Source organism: Ambystoma mexicanum, chromosome 7q (genome assembly GCF_040938575.1).
Source record: "Ambystoma mexicanum isolate Mex_15411 chromosome 7q, UKY_AmexF1_1, whole genome shotgun sequence".
NCBI lineage: Eukaryota > Metazoa > Chordata > Amphibia > Caudata > Ambystomatidae > Ambystoma > Ambystoma mexicanum.
Window position 1 is genome coordinate 54943644 of NC_090941.1, and position 19369 is coordinate 54963012.

The window sequence follows — 19369 nt, forward strand, 5'->3', positions numbered from 1 at the left end:
ATATGCAGTCAAGTGCTTAAGATGCCGCACTTGACTACACTTCTTCTTAGGAGTAATTGGTAGGAGTTTGTGTTAATCTTTGGCTTTTAAGAATACTGTTTTATAAAGAAATGGCTTGAGCAATTCAGAAATCCTAATAAAAAGCATGACAGATATATAAATCCTTAAAGCAATATTTTGGAGATGCATACATCTCTAACATATTGCTACATGGATTTATGCAAAATTGCACTTATTTAAATGTACCCAGATTGAAATAAATGAGATGCAAAGATAGATATATGCGCAGGTTAGGAAATGGGCCAGAAATAGACAGAGCGGAGCTCCGGCAAACTTTGTCTCAGTAGTTGTCAGTGGGCCCAAAAGACATGTATAATAGCCACGGCCAACATATTGGGAAAATATGTACAGTTAACATGGCCAAAGGAAGGCCTTTCACCTTGTGGGTCCTAGAGAAACATATTGGGGGAACATGTACAGTCGGCATGGCCGAAGGCTTTGCTCATTGGCCAGGTCCAAAGGCTTTGGGTAGTGGACTTGTAAGACATGTATAGTGGCTAGAGGCCACGGCCACCTAGTGGGTCCAAAAGAAACAGTGGGGAAACATGTATGGTGGACACGGCCGGAAGCTAGTGGCCCGGTAGTGTTTTCAAATTTAAATTTGGCACAGCACTGGCTAGTGGGTTCAAAAGAAATATGTTGGGGGAACATGTACAGTGAACAGTGGACATGGCCGAAGGCATGGCCATGCCTAGTGGCCCATAAATAAACGGTGGTATAACAAAACCCTATAAATTCGCTGAAAAAAATGTAGCTTAGGTGCCGCTAAATTGCACAGGTTTAATGCAACAAAACCCTTGAAATTCAGCAGATGTGGGACGTCATGACCAGCTAAACTCGCCACATTCCTGTTTCAAAGCTGATAAGCACATATGTATTATAAGGGAACAGATTCACAATGGCATACAAAATGGCCTTATGGAGGGCATAGCATTTTGGGTTGTTCAAACGGAGAGCGGTGATTTAAGCTGGTCATGACTTCCCACATCTAGTGAATGTCAAGGTTTTTTTTGCCTTAAATCTCTGCAACTTAACTGCAGCTTAACTAAGGTTTTTTTCAGTGAATGTAAAATATAAATTCATTGAAATACTTTTCTAAAGCGATGTTATGGTGAAGTTGCACTAATTAAAGCCTATGAGATTCACTGAAAGAACTTTGTTAAAGGGATGCTATTTTTAATTTCCACTAATTAAAACCTATGAAATTCATTGGCAAACACTTTGTCAAAGGGACGTTACGGTTGCTAGGTAAAATCGAAAAACCGAAAAAATTCACCAGTTATGGTAAGCTATGCAACCATAACTCAAGTCACCATCAGACACTGCTAAGACGAACACCCAGGAGCTCAAAGATTACATCACAAATGGCATCATCGATTACATCAATGAAAGCATCCCATATAACATCACTCCTCTGTAACAATCCTGATCAGGATTTCTGTTTAGAGTGTTCCTAGCAACATATGAAGGGTGATCTGGAGGGCTCTTATAAACTACTCCATGGATCACAAAATGCACTTATTGAAACAGAAACGTTCTACTGAAGCTTTGTTGTTAATACGGCAATCTAATAATACATACACATAGGGAATGGATGCAGCTTGGACAATAGATGTAGAGTATTTGTAATCTGGAATGTTTGGCCAGTAGAATCATAAGTCCAAGCCTATCAGAATCTTGACTAATGTTAAATTTGGAATTAGCAGCTAACAATACAAGAATTACTACACACGTGTAAGTATAAAGAGTATATGTAGAGCATCAATGCATACATATGCATATGCATAAGCCACCCAAAAACTGCTCTTGAAATGGGCAACTTAACCATAACTACAGGGTTCATAACTACCACAGACCCTGCAATATAGTTAAGGTTAATCAGACTCTCATAGGAACCTCTGAAAATTCTATTGTTAATAACTTTTGATTTGCGCAACAGATTTGGGTGTCATTCTGAAAGTGATTTGGGACTTGCACCCCACGCCCCCAGACTGCAAACTTTGTAAAGATTTGTTAAAAAATAAAAAAAAAGTTAAGAAGACAAAAAAAATGTTGCCAAGTTTTCTGCCCTACTTCCCATTCATGTTCCCATAGATAAACAAGGTCTATTTTCAAACCGCTGGACAGATTTGGACCAGATCTGAAACAATTTGGACACAAAGTATTGAAAAGCGTGCTGTTTGTTGTCGTTTCTTTTTCGTGGAGTAGTTATTTAAATATTTGACGGAGAAATGGGTGCCCCATCACAAAAATAGATAGCTATATCTTGGGTAAATTGCCAAAACTGGGTGTTTTTAGAAATGAAACAGACGCCATCTCGTTTTTCTCTCTATGTGAGAGATAGCCAAGGTTATAGCTGATGCTATGGGAAAATGAAACGTAGGAAAAAAGCCATTTGCAGGTCAAAAAAGATGCACCAAGTGGAATTTGGGAGTTGCTGAGGGTCAAGGGACTGAGTTTTCAACACGTAGCCTATAGTCGTGATCTCAAAGCAAACTGCATCACAGAAACAGCGGTGCGTGAAAAATCACTGACCATGGCCAGTGACTCAATAGCCATCCAGGTCTCCCATCCATGCAGTAACTAGGACAGACCCTGCTTAGCTTCAATGTGAGGAAGGGGCCTGCCCCCTCAGGCCATGTTGCTTGATAAATAGTTAAATCTTACAAGACCACTTAGAGAAACGGGTCGTCCCTTCGCTTGCATTGAGGCTAAGCATGGTCAGTCCTGCTTTGAAGCTAAGCAGAGTCAGTACCGTTTACTGCATGGATAGGCGAGCAAATGGGCATTAGAATTTTGTTTTCAGTTCTTGAAAGATTTGCACTCATAGGGCCTCATTACACGGTAGGCGGTGAGCCATGGCGCTATTAGCTCCATACCGGCACCACCTTGGCGGAAAGGGGATTTACCGCCCCATTCCAAGGTTGGAGGGGCGGTAAATCCCCTTTCCGCCATTGCCCTTCCCCATTCCCATTTCTCTATGGAAATGGGGAAGGCGCTAATTACGGCACCGCAATTTTGCGGTGCCGTAATTAGCTCTGAGGTCCCTTAGTGGGTTGGATTTTAACGCCTGCAAGAAGCAGGCGTTAAATCCTCCAACCTGCAAAGGGACCTCGTAGTACGGCGGTAAGGGTTAACGGTGACCGTTGCCATTAACGGTGACCGTTAACCCTTACCGCCGTCCGTGTAATGAGGCCCATAGACAATTGAATTCTGGTATTTGCAGTCCCCGAGTAGTCCCCGAGTCAATAATAAACACAACACAGATATTTTTAAAGCTACAGTTGGTTTTCCATGCATGCAGTAACTTGGACTAAGTCTGCTTACCTTCAAAGCGAGGAAGTGGGCAGCCCACTAAGGGCATGTTGCCTAATAAATGAGCCCACCTTACAAGACCAACATAGATGGTTGCTTAGAGCAACATGGCCTAAAGGGGGGCTGGATCCTTCCTAATTTTGAAACTAACCAGGATCGGTCCCAGTTACTGAATGGATGGGAGACAGTCCACACTGCCAAATGCCATGTGTGTTCTTATTTTTAGTATCAAATAACAGACGGCAACCACATTCTTTTTTTTAAACCGTGCTACTGTCAATCCTTGAACGTTTTGGACTTAGTGACAATTTTTTGCCTTTTGCTGAATTGCATTCATGTATTTGTAGTCTCCCAGTCAAGATGGGGAGAATAATGCCACAATTGGACACTTTTTGCCTAACATAGTTCTATAAGGATTTATATATTTGAGTGACACTGTGGTATGTGTACTTTTCAAGTTATCTTTATAAATCAGAGTATTGTTGAAAGCCAGACATGGGGGTGAGGCAGGGAAATGATGGAAGGGAAAGTAAGTCATGAGTATTTGCCCACGATGTGGCAAGAGAGTTTGCAATCAGGACACTAGTGCAGTTTTTCTCCCCACGATTGTGGCCGCTTTTTAGGGCACAAGTAAAGGACACAATCAAAGGGCGGATATAACCTCTTGGTTTTTTTTTGGTTTTTTTAGGTTGGCAAGCTTGTTCAAGTATTTGGCTATCAGGATTTTACTCAGGTTGTCATGTTCCCAGTGCAGGCGCTCACCCACAAGACCACAAGCACTTGTTTCGTATTGGGATTTTGTTTTCCAGGGAATGTTTCACCACAGATTGCTGGTTTTAAAAGGTGAGCACCTTTTATACTTTGTCAGCATATTTATTGGAAGATGCCTTCTCTCAGGTTAATTTTCTGGTGTTTATAAGTTTCTTTAAAAGTCCAATGCTATTTTCATCTAAGGAGTCATTCTATTGAACGACATTTGTATATTTCACATTAAGATATATGTTCACTTTCTGTGCATATATTCATGGGTCAAAAGATAAGTGTCTAACTCTAGAGACACTCCAGTCCCCCGCACACCATCAAAGCTGAACAAATCAGTCAAAGGGAATTCATAAAGGATCAAAATGTATGTATTTACTTATGAACAGTAAAATGTTTAACAAACAAAATATATAAATATCGTACATCACATTAATGAAATGTCAAATACATCAGACAACATTAACAAAGAATAATTGTTGCCTCGTTAATCTACACCTACTTTTGCATAAAATCAAACTTAAATAGTTTTTTGCTACACAAATGTCTGATTTTATGGATGAAGAGGTTGATGATTGACTTGAAATAAAGCCTAATCTTTTTTTTCGATCCTCTAATACAGAATCTGGTCATTTCAAACATAATGTGGAACGTGACCTTAGGAAGATCAATTACACCCAACAAACCCCATTTAACATCAAAGACTCCCAATTAAGAGAGATTGAATTTTTGTCAAAAAATGAAGAATTTACTCTGAAACCTGCTAAGGGTGGAGCTGTGGTAATCATGGATACCAGATTTTACCATAAACAATGGTGGAAATGCTCAGTGACTCAACAATGTATGTTCTATTGGACCAGGATCCTACACCGGCAACTAGCACTGTAATTGAAACTTGTGTTAACAAAGCTTTTGACAATGATTGGATTAGCGAGAAAACTACGTTTTTCCTACTTAAAAGATACCCAATTATGTCAGTCTTTTATGGACTGCCAAAAATTCATAAGGATAGACATTATCCTCCCTTAAGACCGATAGTTAACGGGACTGACAGCATCCTGGACCCACCAGCTACATACGTTGATAGGATCCTTCAACCTCTGGTCCAATCCATTCCAACCTACTTAAGGGAGGCTACTGTTTTCCTTACTAATGTCAATGACATTACATGTTTGTCATCAGAATGCATACTATTCTCTTTAGATGTGTGTAGTCTGTACACCTCAATTCCTCATAATGATGGGACAGATGCAGTTGAATGGTTATTGTTACAGTCACAAGATGTTAAATGTGAACCACAACTTCTCATCAAATTTATCATTATTATCCTGTATAACAGTTTTTTCAGATATCAATGTAAATTTGATGAACAGGTCTCTGGAACATCTATGGGGTCAGAAATGGCCCTGCCTATGCAAATATTTGTATGTACTTATTTGAGAAGACACATGTACTAGATAAATTGGAATGGTCCTCAAAGATTATTATCTAGAAACGTTACATAGACGATATTTTTGGTATTTGGTGTGGCTCTAAAATTGAACTGGAAGAGTTTTTCACATATTTGAACAGCGTACATTCACGCATCAAATTTACCCTAGATTATGGTGAGCCAACATTACACTTTCATGACATTCAATTGATGATTGCTAATAATCGGATCAAAATATCTCTATACCATAAACCAACTGATGTTAACAATCTCTTGCATTTTGCAAGTTTTCATCCTAAAGCTATGATGTCAGGTTTACCATACAGCCAAATCTTACGGCTTAAAAGAATAATCTCAGATGTTTACGATTTCAATACAGAATGTGATATATTTACTTATAAATACTCCACTAGAGTTTACCCTGGGAAAGTTATAGAAGAAGCTCAAACTAGGGCGGCCCCTATCACTAAACAACAACTGCTTACCCCTAAACCTAAGAAGGAAGCTTGCTCCATTTTGCATATATCAAAATACTCTAGGCAAGGTTTTCATATCAAGAGAATACTCCAAATAAATTGGCCTATCCTTCACCATGACCCTACCGTTCTAAAACTTTTCCCACTACCTCCCATGATGGTTTACAAGCACAGTATTAATCTCAGAGACAGACTTGTGAAAGCGGATGGGGGTCTGAAAAAGCGAACATTCCCTTGCTTGTCCTGTAGTCATTGCAACAATGTAGTCAAAGGCGACTATATTGTGCATCCACATATGGGCACTAAAATTGTATTGAAAGACTTTGCTACCTCTAGGTCAACTGGCATTATCTACAGTATCAAATGCCCTTATGGTCTTCTTTTTCTTTTCTTTTTATTTGTTTAGTCGTATAACAACTTTTCAAATTATTTACACAATGTGTACCAACATTTATCTTCAGTTCATAATACAAATCATTTTCTATCAACATTATCTATGATATGATAGAAAACGACCATAAAATGAAATATCACATAATCACCAATTAGAACAATAAAAGAACAGTTACTGATAATAATGACACTTCCTGATAAATCAACCAAATTAAAAAGAAGGTCATAGAATAAAAAAAAGCAAAAGGAATGAAATACTACATCACCAGCATTACGTTTACTCCCTTATCCCTGGAATAACATTGAATCACATTTGTCATTGTTTTATGATTTAGAAAACAGGATTTTCATCCTCACTTAGGAGGGTATCCGGCAATACCAGGTCTAAAAATTGGACAATTGCTATTTGTATTGAAGTTCTTGGGTTGGAGAAAAGTGTTTGCCATTTTCGAAATTGGGTTAGATGATTCTGAAACATCAATTTATCCTTGAAGCATCTGCTTCTTGCCTCATTTACTGCTTCGCAATCTGTCAGCAAATGTTGCACAGTTTCCATCTGATTTGTGTTCGCACAATACCGGCAATAGTTTTGCTCATTTGTAATAATTTGTCTCCTACATAATATATCATGAGTGACGTATAAATTCAACCTAAATTTCATGTACTTCCTCCTGAGTTGAGGGCATGGAAATTTTCCAAGATAAGTTGCCATTATCCCATGCTTCTTCACTCCAAACAGGAGAACATTGAAGTCTTTATATGTTGTACATTTTGTTATGTTTTCTGCCCAGTCATACTGAAATATTTTAACTTTTGCTCGATTGGGATTCGATATGAGTAAATCAATGGATATGGCTGCATCACTAAGAGCATTTAAAACATGATTACGCCATTTCCATGGAAAGAGGTTGTTTGACGTAAGTAAATTGTGAGCTACAACCTTCAGAATAGTTGGAATCTCTAGACCAGTAAGCGCTTTTCGAAGGAAAGCGCATTGTTTCCACAACACCTGTGAATAAAGAGATGTGAGACCCAGCTCAAAGCGAATCAGTGCTATGGGTGTACATGTCGGGAGTTGTATTACTTGCTTCCAATAGGAGGACTCTATGCCATCCCAGAATATATGATCTTTAGGGAGGCAAGCTTCAACACCATATAATAAGATGGGTGTTACTTTCATTTTATAGAACATAATGATGTGTTTCATTGAAAACTTCCCAACCTTGCAAAGAAGTATTCGCGATTGAGATACCAATGACTGTAGCTTATTTCTTACTTCGCACTTGTATTGTGATAGTGTCTTTTTATGTTGTATAATTACACCTAGATATCGCACTGGTCAACAATATGAATTTTGCACTGCTGCAATTGCCATTTATGATCGCTTGCCTTAAAATTTCTCTTCGGATTACAGATAACTATTTGAGTTTTTTGTGTATTGATGTTAAGGTTGTTGGCCTGAGCATAACTGCCAAGTTGTTCTAGCATGTTTTGCAATCCCTGTGGGGTCTGTGATAGTAGAACTAAGTCGTCCGCATATAACAAATACGGGACTTTTTGTGTACCTATCTTAGGTGGATCTCCCACACAATTGGTCAAAAATTCACTGATTTTTAATATATAGAAATTAAACAGGAAGGAAGCCATGGCACATCCCTGCTTTAAACCCCTTTGAGTAACTATCCTTGGTGATAGTATCCCATCAAGGGTTATACGCACTTGCATGGATGTGTTTGAGTGGAGCAGTATAATTAAGGATAACAGGGTGTGAGGACAATCGTGTTCTCTGAGTTTAAGAAAGAGTCGCTCACGATCAATTGAGTCAAAAGTGGCTCTAAAATCAATAAATCCCAGATATAACGGTTGTCTTTGCGCTAGTTGTTGGGCTTGCACCATAGTAAGAGCGAAAATATTTGGAATGGTCCCCAAACCTCTCACAAAACCTGACTGGAACGGATCTCGCAATGATTTCATTTCAACCCACTCATTCAGTTCTCTCAATAAGATTCTACAGAAGATTTTTCCGGGGGCGTCCAATAATGAGATCGGGTGATAACTATCCGGAGACAGTCGTACTGAAATATTTTAACTTTTGCTCGATTGGGATTCGATATGAGTAAATCAATGGATATGGCTGCATCACTAAGAGCATTTAAAACATGATTACGCCATTTCCATGGAAAGAGGTTGTTTGACGTAAGTAAATTGTGAGCTACAACCTTCAGAATAGTTGGAATCTCTAGACCAGTAAGCGCTTTTCGAAGGAAAGCGCATTGTTTCCACAACACCTGTGAATAAAGAGATGTGAGACCCAGCTCAAAGCGAATCAGCGCTATGGGTGTACATGTCGGGAGTTGTATTACTTGCTTCCAATAGGAGGACTCTATGCCATCCCAGAATATATGATCTTTAGGGAGGCAAGCTTCAACACCATATAATAAGATGGGTGTTACCTTCATCTTATAGAACATAATGATGTGTTTCATTGAAAACTTCCCAACCTTGCAAAGAAGTATTCGCGATTGTGATACCAATGACTGTAGCTTATTTCTTACTTCGCACTTGTATTGTGATAGTGTCTTTTTATGTTGTATAATTACACCTAGATATCGATACTGGTCAACAATATGAATTTTGCACTGCTGCAATTGCCATTTATGATCGCTTGCCTTAAAATTTCTCTTCGGATTACAGATAACTATTTGAGTTTTTTGTGTATTGATGTTAAGGTTGTTGGCCTGAGCATAACTGCCAAGTTGTTCTAGCATGTTTTGCAATCCCCGTGGGGTCTGTGATAGTAGAACTAAGTTGTCCGCATATAAGAAATACGGGACTTTTTGTGTACCTATCTTAGGTGGATCTCCCACACAATTGGTCAAAAATTCACTGATTTTTAATATATACAAATTAAACAGGAAGGAAGCCATGGCACATCCCTGCTTTAAACCCCTTTGAGTAACTATCCTTGGTGATAGTATCCCATCAAGGGTTATACGCACTTGCATGGATGTGTTTGAGTGGAGCAGTATAATTAAGGATAACAGGGTGTGAGGACAATCGTGTTCTCTGAGTTTAAGAAAGAGTCGCTCACGATCAATTGAGTCAAAAGTGGCTCTAAAATCAATAAATCCCAGATATAACGGTTGTCTTTGCGCTAGTTGTTGGGCTTGCACCATAGTAAGAGCGAAAATATTTGGAATGGTCCCCAAACCTCTCACAAAACCTGACTGGAACGGATCTCGCAATGATTTCATTTCAACCCACTCATTCAGTTCTCTCAATAAGATTCTACAGAAGATTTTTCCTGGGGCGTCCAATAATGAGATCGGGTGATAACTATCCGGAGACAGTCGGTCGCCCTTTTTATAAACTGGTACCGTTATTGCTTGAGTCCATGTAGGTGGTAATTTTTTATGATAATTGACAGCTGTGAAGATGTGGAAGAGAATGGAAGCCCATGATTTAGGGTGCCTTTGCATGGCAAAATTGGACAAACCATCCGGGCCAACTGCCTTGGACTTACTGGCCGTAGTTATGAGTTGCAGTATCTCCGACTCATCGAACGAAAGGTTGAAGGGTGCTAAGATACCAGATGTGTGCGAGGGGGAACTATTAATTAGTGCCGCATAGAGTTCACTAAAATGCGTAACCCATGTGTGTGTATCAACTGCAGAGGACTGAATACAGACCTGATGCTGTCCAAGGGATTGATTCAAAGCTGCCCACATCTTAGAAATATTTTTACTAGCAAGCGTTTTTAACATTTCAGCTCCGTCTTTCTGATAAAGCAATCCTCGATGACACTTAACCCAATTCTTAAAGCTGTTACGCAACTTCTTTACCATTTTTGTTTTGATGGCGGGGGGATGCCTGGCGAGCTTCCTTACCTCTGCCCGATAGGCAGTTTTTCTCATACGTACCAAGTTGTCAAATGTGTGTAAGTGACTCTGTTGCGAATTAGTAAGACTTTTTGTCTGCTGAAATATTTGAAGCATATTGCTGTACACAATGCCAGAGTTATCTGAGTTATCACCCTTGCTCATATTCGACTCTTTAAGGAGCTCGCAGAAATACATTAAGGCATCCTCCGACCATCAGAGACGACACCTGCCTGACTTTGTTACTAAACATCCCTTAGTTGTTTTCTTTTCACCATGATCACCTTGCATATGAACATTCAATTCGGCGGTCAACATATTATGGTCACTGGCTTCTGAGGTTATAACAGTGAAATCTTGAACATTTGGCCACAGAGTCACATTTACATAGATGTAATCTATAGTTGACGACACAGATCCTCTGTGCCAAGTCGGAGCAGCTGGTATGTCAGATGTAAAAGCTCCATTCAGAACATGCAGACCTCTATATTGTACTAGTGCTCTCCAGCGCACATTTCTTTGATTAGCTTGCTCGTTCACGCTTTCCAAGCCTCTCAAGTTTAGATCGCCAGCGAGAATAAGAAATCTAGTTTGCCGATCACCAGTCACAATGTCTAATAGACCATTCAGGTCTCTGAAGAAACAGTCATCACTTATTGCCGCTGAGTTCCAGTACAAATTTAACACGGCAAAGTTATCAGCAGGAGTGCAGACTTTGATCAATATCATAAATTCATTGGGTATAGCCCACAGTTCTGAGGATAGGCCATTTTTTTTCCTAACAGCTGTAAGGAGTCCAGACATTGGCCTACCCATTGTCGTTCTAATGGCTGGATTTAAAAACACCTCATAACGGTCCCAGATTGGAGGTGCAGACAGCCAAGTTTCTTGCAAAAGCACCAAATCATAGCTGTTTAACTGATGCTGATCATTATTGGCAAGATGCTTGTGGCCCCTAGTATTCCAACTGACCAGGGTAAGCTTTTGCAAACTTTTTGGGCTTCGCTATCTTCGCTCAGTATTGTGCGAGCAAGAGCAAGGTATATTGAAAGTGACATTACCTTTTGTTTTCTTGGGCATTGGATGTTCTGTCTGATTTAAATTAGATTGCTGTCTCTGGGGTACGGACACATGGGGCAATTGGCCGCTTTTCATTAAATCTCCTTGCAAGATAGAATGATCGATAGTGAGATCAAAGCCCAGTGCAGCCAGGGCATCTTTCGACTGCCAAATAAGATTTTGCACTACCCTGCATTGTATCCAGAACCTTACTGTATTCAAGTTCTTATTCTCCACAAACTCCACCAATGCTAAATCGACAGATACAATGTCTTCCAACTGCGGGATGTCTGAAAATATCGCCATCACCGCTCTCCGATTTAAATCGTATTGAGTGATTGGGGGTGGTTTACAGGTCAAGATTAATGAATGAGGGGCTGGTTTCACCTTTAGGGGAGTGCTTCTATCAGCCAGAGTTCTTTTATTGGTTTTTTTAGTTTCAATTCTTTCCTTACCTATTATGGGAGTAGATTGTACTTTCCCTAATGCACCCTCAATTAGTCGTATGATAGCAGACGACAAATCATTCAAGGGAAGTGTGTCATTCTCTCGTGCATCGACCATGAGACATTCATCTGAATAGACATTTCCTTTTTTAGAGGACTCAAGAACTGTTTTTTTAGGATCTGAGGGTAAGTTCATTTTTTCTAACCTTGATTGTGCTGCCTGTTCTAGTACTGAATTCAAACCACTCTGACTCTGATTAACCATTCTCTCAATGCATTCATAGGCTCTCTTAGGTATTTCAATCTGAGTTTGAACATGACTAGACATGTAAGCATCAACCGCTTTCCTAATTTCAGATCTGTCATGATCAACACTTGACATAATCTTACTATTAGAGTTCTTACTCACATTTGGTTTAGGAATATTAGAATTTTCTAGTTCACAAGGTGGAGGGGGGCTAGCAGTGTTTTGAGATCCTAACGCCTGTAAGAGCTCATTCAAAGGAGGATATTTCATTGCTTGTACAGGCTGAAAATTTAATTTCTCCATTTTCTTTTTGATGAGCATTTGCGGAGCATACCTTTTCTTAATGGCCTGGGAGGTGAGTATTTGATTCTTTTTAGGGAGCGTAATAGCTTTTAAAAATTGTTTGGTGGAAGAGGCTCCTGTGTGTTTAAAAGAGCATTCATTTTTTGATAACTTTAAATCCACTTTCTTGGCCTTCTTGATTCCCTTTTTCACTACTTGAGGTATTGACTCCTCACTGGAAGTCATTGCTTTCAAGTTTTCCTTATTTTTTTGTTTGTATACATCTGGGATTCCCGGCATAAACATCGGGTATAGTGCACCTTTTGAAACCACAGCTGATTTAATTGGTGGATCTGTGTATATGTCATTAGACAAATTTGAAATACATGCTAATGGGTCATATATGATTGAGGCAATGTATGGTAACGCACTGGTTGTTGTTCCACTTTCATCAAGCTCCACAGCGGTCACATTAAAATTGTCTTGGTCAGAGACCTTATCAGTCTGGCATGCTATAGAATTGGTGACTGTCTTTAGTGACACATTCTTATAGTAAGAAACCATCTGTAATTGAGATTCACTATTAGATGATTCATATAGTGCTAACATTTTCTGCATAAGTGTTTCTTGCATTATCATTCGATTGTCTATGGTTTGATATATTTTCCCTAGTGCCTGGATAGCTAAATTCATAGCCTGTAATGTGATATTTATAGATGAATCGCTTTTTTCCGAACAAAATGATGTATTCATTCCCTGTGAGTTGGTCTGTACGACACTTGTCTCTGATATAGAGATAGAGGAAACAGTTTCTATTGAGGTGTGAGTCACCTCAGAAAACATTATAGGGGATTTAGATAGATTTTCAGACATCATTTTGTTTGAAAATACAGAGTCATTAAGATCCAGGTCAATTACCGCTAAATCATTAGCGCTTGGGGTCAGATAAATGGGAGCAACAGGTTGGACAGTCGCAGGTATATTCTCAAGTAAAGCAGTGTCTGATATAGATTGACACGACAGAGTTTTCAAAAGTTGCACTCTTGGTGTGCATTCCATGGCATCTGGTAACATGACCATTTTTTTAAGCACAAGACCGGAAGAGGCAGCACTAGGAACCTTCTTTTCCTCTATAAGCTGTTCTTTCTCTGATCTAGACTATTCTATGCGCTGATAGAGAACCACTACAAAATGACCGTATGTCCATATTGGGCAGCCCCCCTTTAATACCTTTGGGTCTGATAGGTGTTGAATTCATATTCGAGGAGGTTTGCTGCAGATCTTCATGATTTTCCGTTGCCGTTGCCAACCTCATAGACGGCAGCATTCCATTTCTTAAACTGAGTGCTCTCATTATGGCAAACGTGTTAATAGGGAACTAGACCACGCCCCTCACGTTTATTTATCCCCAAATAACACTGTGGATTTGAGAACCACAAGATAAACCTCCCGCCTCAACGACGAGGCGAAGAGGCAAAGAGGTTTTTGTGGTACCTGCTTGGTGCGTGCGCGCTGGTGCGCGCGCACGTCTGTATTTGAGGACGGTGTTTAAGGGGGCGTGGCTTCACACACTGCACAAAGATAAATTAGTATTATATTAGTAAGGATTGTCCAAATTAAACGTTTTTCACGTCTATAGTTCTTCCCAAGAGCGGTGCTTTACCGTCAATCAAATAGCAGTCGCACGTAGAAAGCTGCAACAAAAAAAATGCAGCAGCTGATCCAGGATCCACAAGCAGCGTCCCGAGGCAAAGAGGTACTTGTGGTACTTGCTTAGTGCCCGCGCTTGTGCGTGCGCACGTCTGTATTTGAGGACAGCGTTTAAGGGGGCGTGGCTTCACACACGTCAATCCAATAGCAGTCGCACGTAGGAAGCTGCAACCAAAAAATGCAGCACCTGATCCAGGATCCACAAGCAGCGTCCCGAGGCAAAGAGGTACTTGTGGTACCTGGTCTTCTATATGTAGGCCAAACAGCACGGTACGCCCGTGAACGGAGGACAGAACACAAATCAAATATCTGCTGTGAAAATGAAAAATCTCCTGTCGCAAGACACTTTACAACATTACAACATACTATAGCCCAAATTCAGTTTTACATTTTAGAGGTAGTAAGGAGATCCTCAAGAGGAGGTGATTATAACAAGCTACTCTCAGAATGAGAGATGTTTTGGATCGACAGCCTGGACACTGTCCATCCAAAGGGGTTTAATGAAGATTTTGCACTCAATTGCTTTATTTAGACCTTTTCCTAGCTGTGAACAGGCACACATTTGAATTAGATGAGTTAGCCATATATTTGTATTTGTCTGATTTTGGATGACTATACTTAACTATCTGTGGTCTATGAAATCAGTTACCTATCATCCTGAGTTAGACAGAACATCTCTTGATCCATTTTACTCTGCTGCCTTTGCCAACCACACACTCTAAGGGATTGTCTTAGATGGTTGTATTAAATTGTTCAGATCTTTTGAAAAGTTATTTCTACGATATTGGGTTGGAGAGATACCGATGCACTTGTCTCTACAATTTTGATATATATTTTTTACATCCTTTCATTACTAGACACCATTTTTGTATTATTATTTATTATTAATTTTGAAAAATGTTTACTTTCATTTCTAGTGCCTCTCACATTTGATCACCCTCACACACACTAGGTTATTTTGATTCTTTCTCAGTATACCTATCTATGGGCATGGCACATTTATGTAAGGATAAATTACCTCCTCCGATCTTAATCTGCGGTCCCTTATCTTGATCAGTCTTGTTAAGAGCGCAACATGCACTGTCATTCTCATGTCATTGGTATAACAGGACAATAAACACCATGACATTCTTGCGCTCTTCTCTTTAAACTATATATTCAGTTTAGCCGTAGATTTGTCTGTATGGAATGTGAGCTGTTATCAACTCTTTGCTGAACTTGTTCTAGCGTACGTTTCCCTGACAACAGATTGCTTGGTTACGTGACTTTTTTTACATCCTCTTTTCAACTTACGCACGATCATAGATATTTATCTCTGCACATATTTATAGTGAACATTAACTTTCTAAAGTTTGTCAACCTTAGTTGATTTAAGTTTTAGTATTTAATAGTAACACATTTTAGTTACTATTTTGACTTATGGCGATCTTGGAATATTGATTCAGTCATCTAAGGGTAACGTTCTAGTGTCGCACTACACGTATTTTACGCACTGCATATATATTAGGAGTCACACAGTGTCTCACGTGACCAGCCATTGTATTGGTAGAGCTCTGGCCGGACCTTCTTGTGCACCGTTGATCCTGATTTCACTCTCTATGCTCAGTTTACCATCTCTTCCAACATAAGAGCGCATCTTATTGGAACATTCGTGTCCATTATAGGTAAAGAATCCTTTGGAGGAATTGCTGCTACACATATTTTTTACTGTGAGTGGTGATTCCTTTATTCTTCTTTACAAAACTTGTTTCAGTTTCCAGAGCACCACTCGGTTATTTAAAAAACTTGTTTCAGTTTCCAGAGCACTACTGAGTTGTTTATTTCAGTGTTTATCCACTTAGCTTTGCAACATGGGTGTATTTCACCTTAAAATATTTTTTCATTTTACAGTGTATTTTGACCCACGCCAAACTTTGGAATCCTTCCTTTCGTGAACGGCTCTACCCCTTTACCTCTTGCTCACACTGTGCTCCACGCCGGATTACTGTGCTCTAAACCAAATTTACATATAGAGTGTTAGGTAAGCAGAAGTTTTTTTTTTTACCCCCACTGGACTCAACCTATTAATTTGAAAAATATCATGGTTCTTCAATAGTAATTGGAAAGTGATATCTATTTCTGTGACTATTAGATATTTTTTCCCTCCGTAAAGTATAGTTGAGTCCTCGATCTCTGTATCTTGGGCATAATTTAACATTCATCCTTGAATATATTCCACAGAGTAGATTGATCAACGCTGATTTTTGGAACTATCCCCTTGGTGGACGATAACTGTTCGATATATTTGAACCATTAGATGAGCTACATCCAAACCTTTTTCATTTTATATTCTCTTTGCCTGCAGTACATTAGGTAAGCTCAAATACCTCATCTACCTTGAACTTGGTAGAGCATTCTAGAATATAGATTCAATGTCTCTTAGCTTGACATTTATTTGTAGGTACTATATGTTTTAGTATGAACCCCAGGAGAGTATCCTACACACCTCTATGAGGGACCAGTTGATGTATACTCATCTCATAAACTCCATCATCCTGCACTACAGTGGATTTCTGCTATCATAGAACAAATTCAATTTGTCTACACTTGTTACCATAGGCCAGATATACACTACTACATTATCTATCCAGTTAGATTTCATAATCAGAACACCTTTTACTCTTTTGGAGTATTCTCTTGAGAAATAATTTACATTGCATTACACGCTAATGCTCCAGAGTGACTGGCACTACATATGGACCAATACCTTTCTAACTCTCTATTTTAAGTTTTTATTGTGTGGTTACATGATTAGTATATTTTACCAGCTGAAGTTGATTTTATACTTCACCATCTAATTAACAATGTCTCTGGGTTTAGCTTCTATTCTATTGAGAGATTGTACTGAAGTTGTATTGGATTTAGATGTTTTTCTGAAAATTCCTAATTGTAATGTGACAAATATGTAATGTATATAATACTGAGAGCCTTTCTTTATATATACTTTTACAGATATTTTGCTCCTGAAGAAGAGGCTGTTACCCCGAAATGCGCTGAGCTTGGAACTCTGTTACATCAAATTCTACCCTGCCCTCGACAGGGCAGCAATTATATTTTGTTAATTTTCTCTGATGTATTTTACATTTCATGAATGTGATGTACGATATTTATCAATTTTGTTTGTTAAACTTTTTACTCTTAATAAGTAAATATATATATTTTAATCCTTTATGAATTCAATTTGACTGATTTATTCGGCTTTGATGGTGTGCAGGGGACGGGAGTGTCTCTAGAGTTAGACCCTTATCTTTTGTTCTTTGAATATTTCAGACTGTGTCAGATCCTGTATTCCTCCCCCGCAACCTAAGTGTTTAATTAATACATACCTTACCTTTAAGTGTGATTTTTCTATAACTTGTTGTGCTCTTGTGAACGTCAGTTGTTTATATGGTCAATGATGCCTGCTTTTGATTTTTGCTATGTGGCAAAATTACCTGAGCATATTTCATTCTTGCAGCGGGTCATTTTTTACCCTTTTCCGTGCTGCTTAGATGCGGTTAGTTGGGGTTGTGCAATGTATCACAACAGTCACCAAGAGACTAGCCATAAAAAAGGGGCTTGTAGCATGCTGCTTAACCAAAGTGTGTGATCCTCTGCAAATAATTCAATCTCACTGCACATTGCCTAAAAACTTTGTGAGTTCTCAAAGCCTGGATTATTTTATACCTAACAATACCAATGTCAAAACAGGTCAAAATCAGTTTGTGATTGATGAAAACGTCTTTGAGTGATGAGTTGCAATTGTTTTAAAATATAAAGTAGTGGATTGGTAGTGTTTTAAAATGGACAATAGGCACGCTAGTAGGCCGTGCCCTCTGTCCATGGCCAATGGCCATGGCTAGTGGTGTGGTAGTTTGTTCAAATGGATAGCAGGCACTAGCCATAGCCAGAAAAAATCTATGGAATGACATAACCCTTGAAATTCAAGGAAAAAACCTTAGTTGCAGGGATGTTAAGGTGAGCAATACATTGTAACAAAACCTTTGAAATTCAAGGAAAAAGCTTTAGTTGCAGGGACGTTAATGTGAGAACTTATCGCAACAAAATCCCTGAAATTCAGCTAAAGTCATCTTAACTTTGCGCCCCCTGTTACACAGTCTATGACCACAGTGATGGCATCACTGAACATCTGGTAGGACTTTGTCCAAGAGGGGGGAACCAACATATCTGCAAGGCTTATAACTTTGGTGCTGTTTGATAAATCTGCACGAATGTTTGCAAAAAGATTACAGACCGAACTTTGAATGCGTGTGCAATGTTTGAATGGATTTTGTGGGGGCTAAGTTATATCACTATTCTTTTAACCTACATTACATTTTGAAACTTTTCAAAAATAAAACACAGATGTGCAGCAATGGTTTTGCAAATGTGTCTGTGTTTTATTTTTTGAAAATAGTCATAATGTAGGTACAATAAATAGTGATATACTGTCAGGATCCATCCCTGGAAGCTATGGCAGAAGTGGAAGTTTTCGCCGCGGAGAACCTTCACTTAGCAGTCCTGTCCTCATCCAACATGGCTGCCTTTGTTATTTAAGCAAGCCCTGCCCACCTCCCGGCACGTTGTATCTGTGTTTTTACTCCTAGTGATACCAGCGCTCAGCTAATTACTTCGTTTAGCTCCTTCAGTGCCCCTCCGTAGTATTTTCTCCTACCCGCTTGCCTTACCTCTGTTTACATCTGCCTTTCCTTACTCCCTTTGTCCTTTCACGGCTCTTGTCCGTTACGCCTTTTCAGTCTTTCCCTTTGCTTTCGGCATCCTGCCACTCGTACTAGCGGTCCTCCGCCATCTTCGCGTATCTACGTTTTCCTCCCTGTGCCTTTCGTGGATCCAACCGTTTCTGGTAAGTAGGGACTTTAACTGCTTCTCCCTCTTTTCCTACCTTTCTCTCTCTGCTCGGTCCGTGTCCCCGTTCCGGGCTCTTTCCCTCTCCTCTTTCCTCCCGCATTGCTTCTCGTTGCTGCTACCTTGTATCCGGCCAAGTCTCGACGGATCGGATCCTGCCTTCTTTTCTTCAAGCCATCTTCATTTGGTGGACAGAACAAACTTACTTGATCCACTTGTTTCTTGGGTTCACTCCGGATCTCTCACTACCACATCCGCTATTGGAGAGTCTCATATTCAATACCATCTCAGGAAGACTACACAGGGTTTTTTACCGTCCATCGGTCTTTTCCCTGTCGCGGGGCTTTGGCTCCTCGGAGCCCCCCAAGACAGGTCCCACTTCCTGTTGAGGTGGCCTCCGAGGGAGCCAGACCCTACTTGCATGACAG

The 19369-nt window shown here is 39.6% G+C and overlaps 1 protein-coding gene across 2 annotated transcripts in view; it reads right to left on the reverse strand.

Moving 5' to 3' along the window:
- TLR7 (toll like receptor 7) overlaps window positions 1-19369 on the reverse strand; it is a 178871-nt gene that overhangs the window by 5135 nt on the left and 154367 nt on the right. The gene's annotated exons all lie outside the window — the stretch shown is intronic.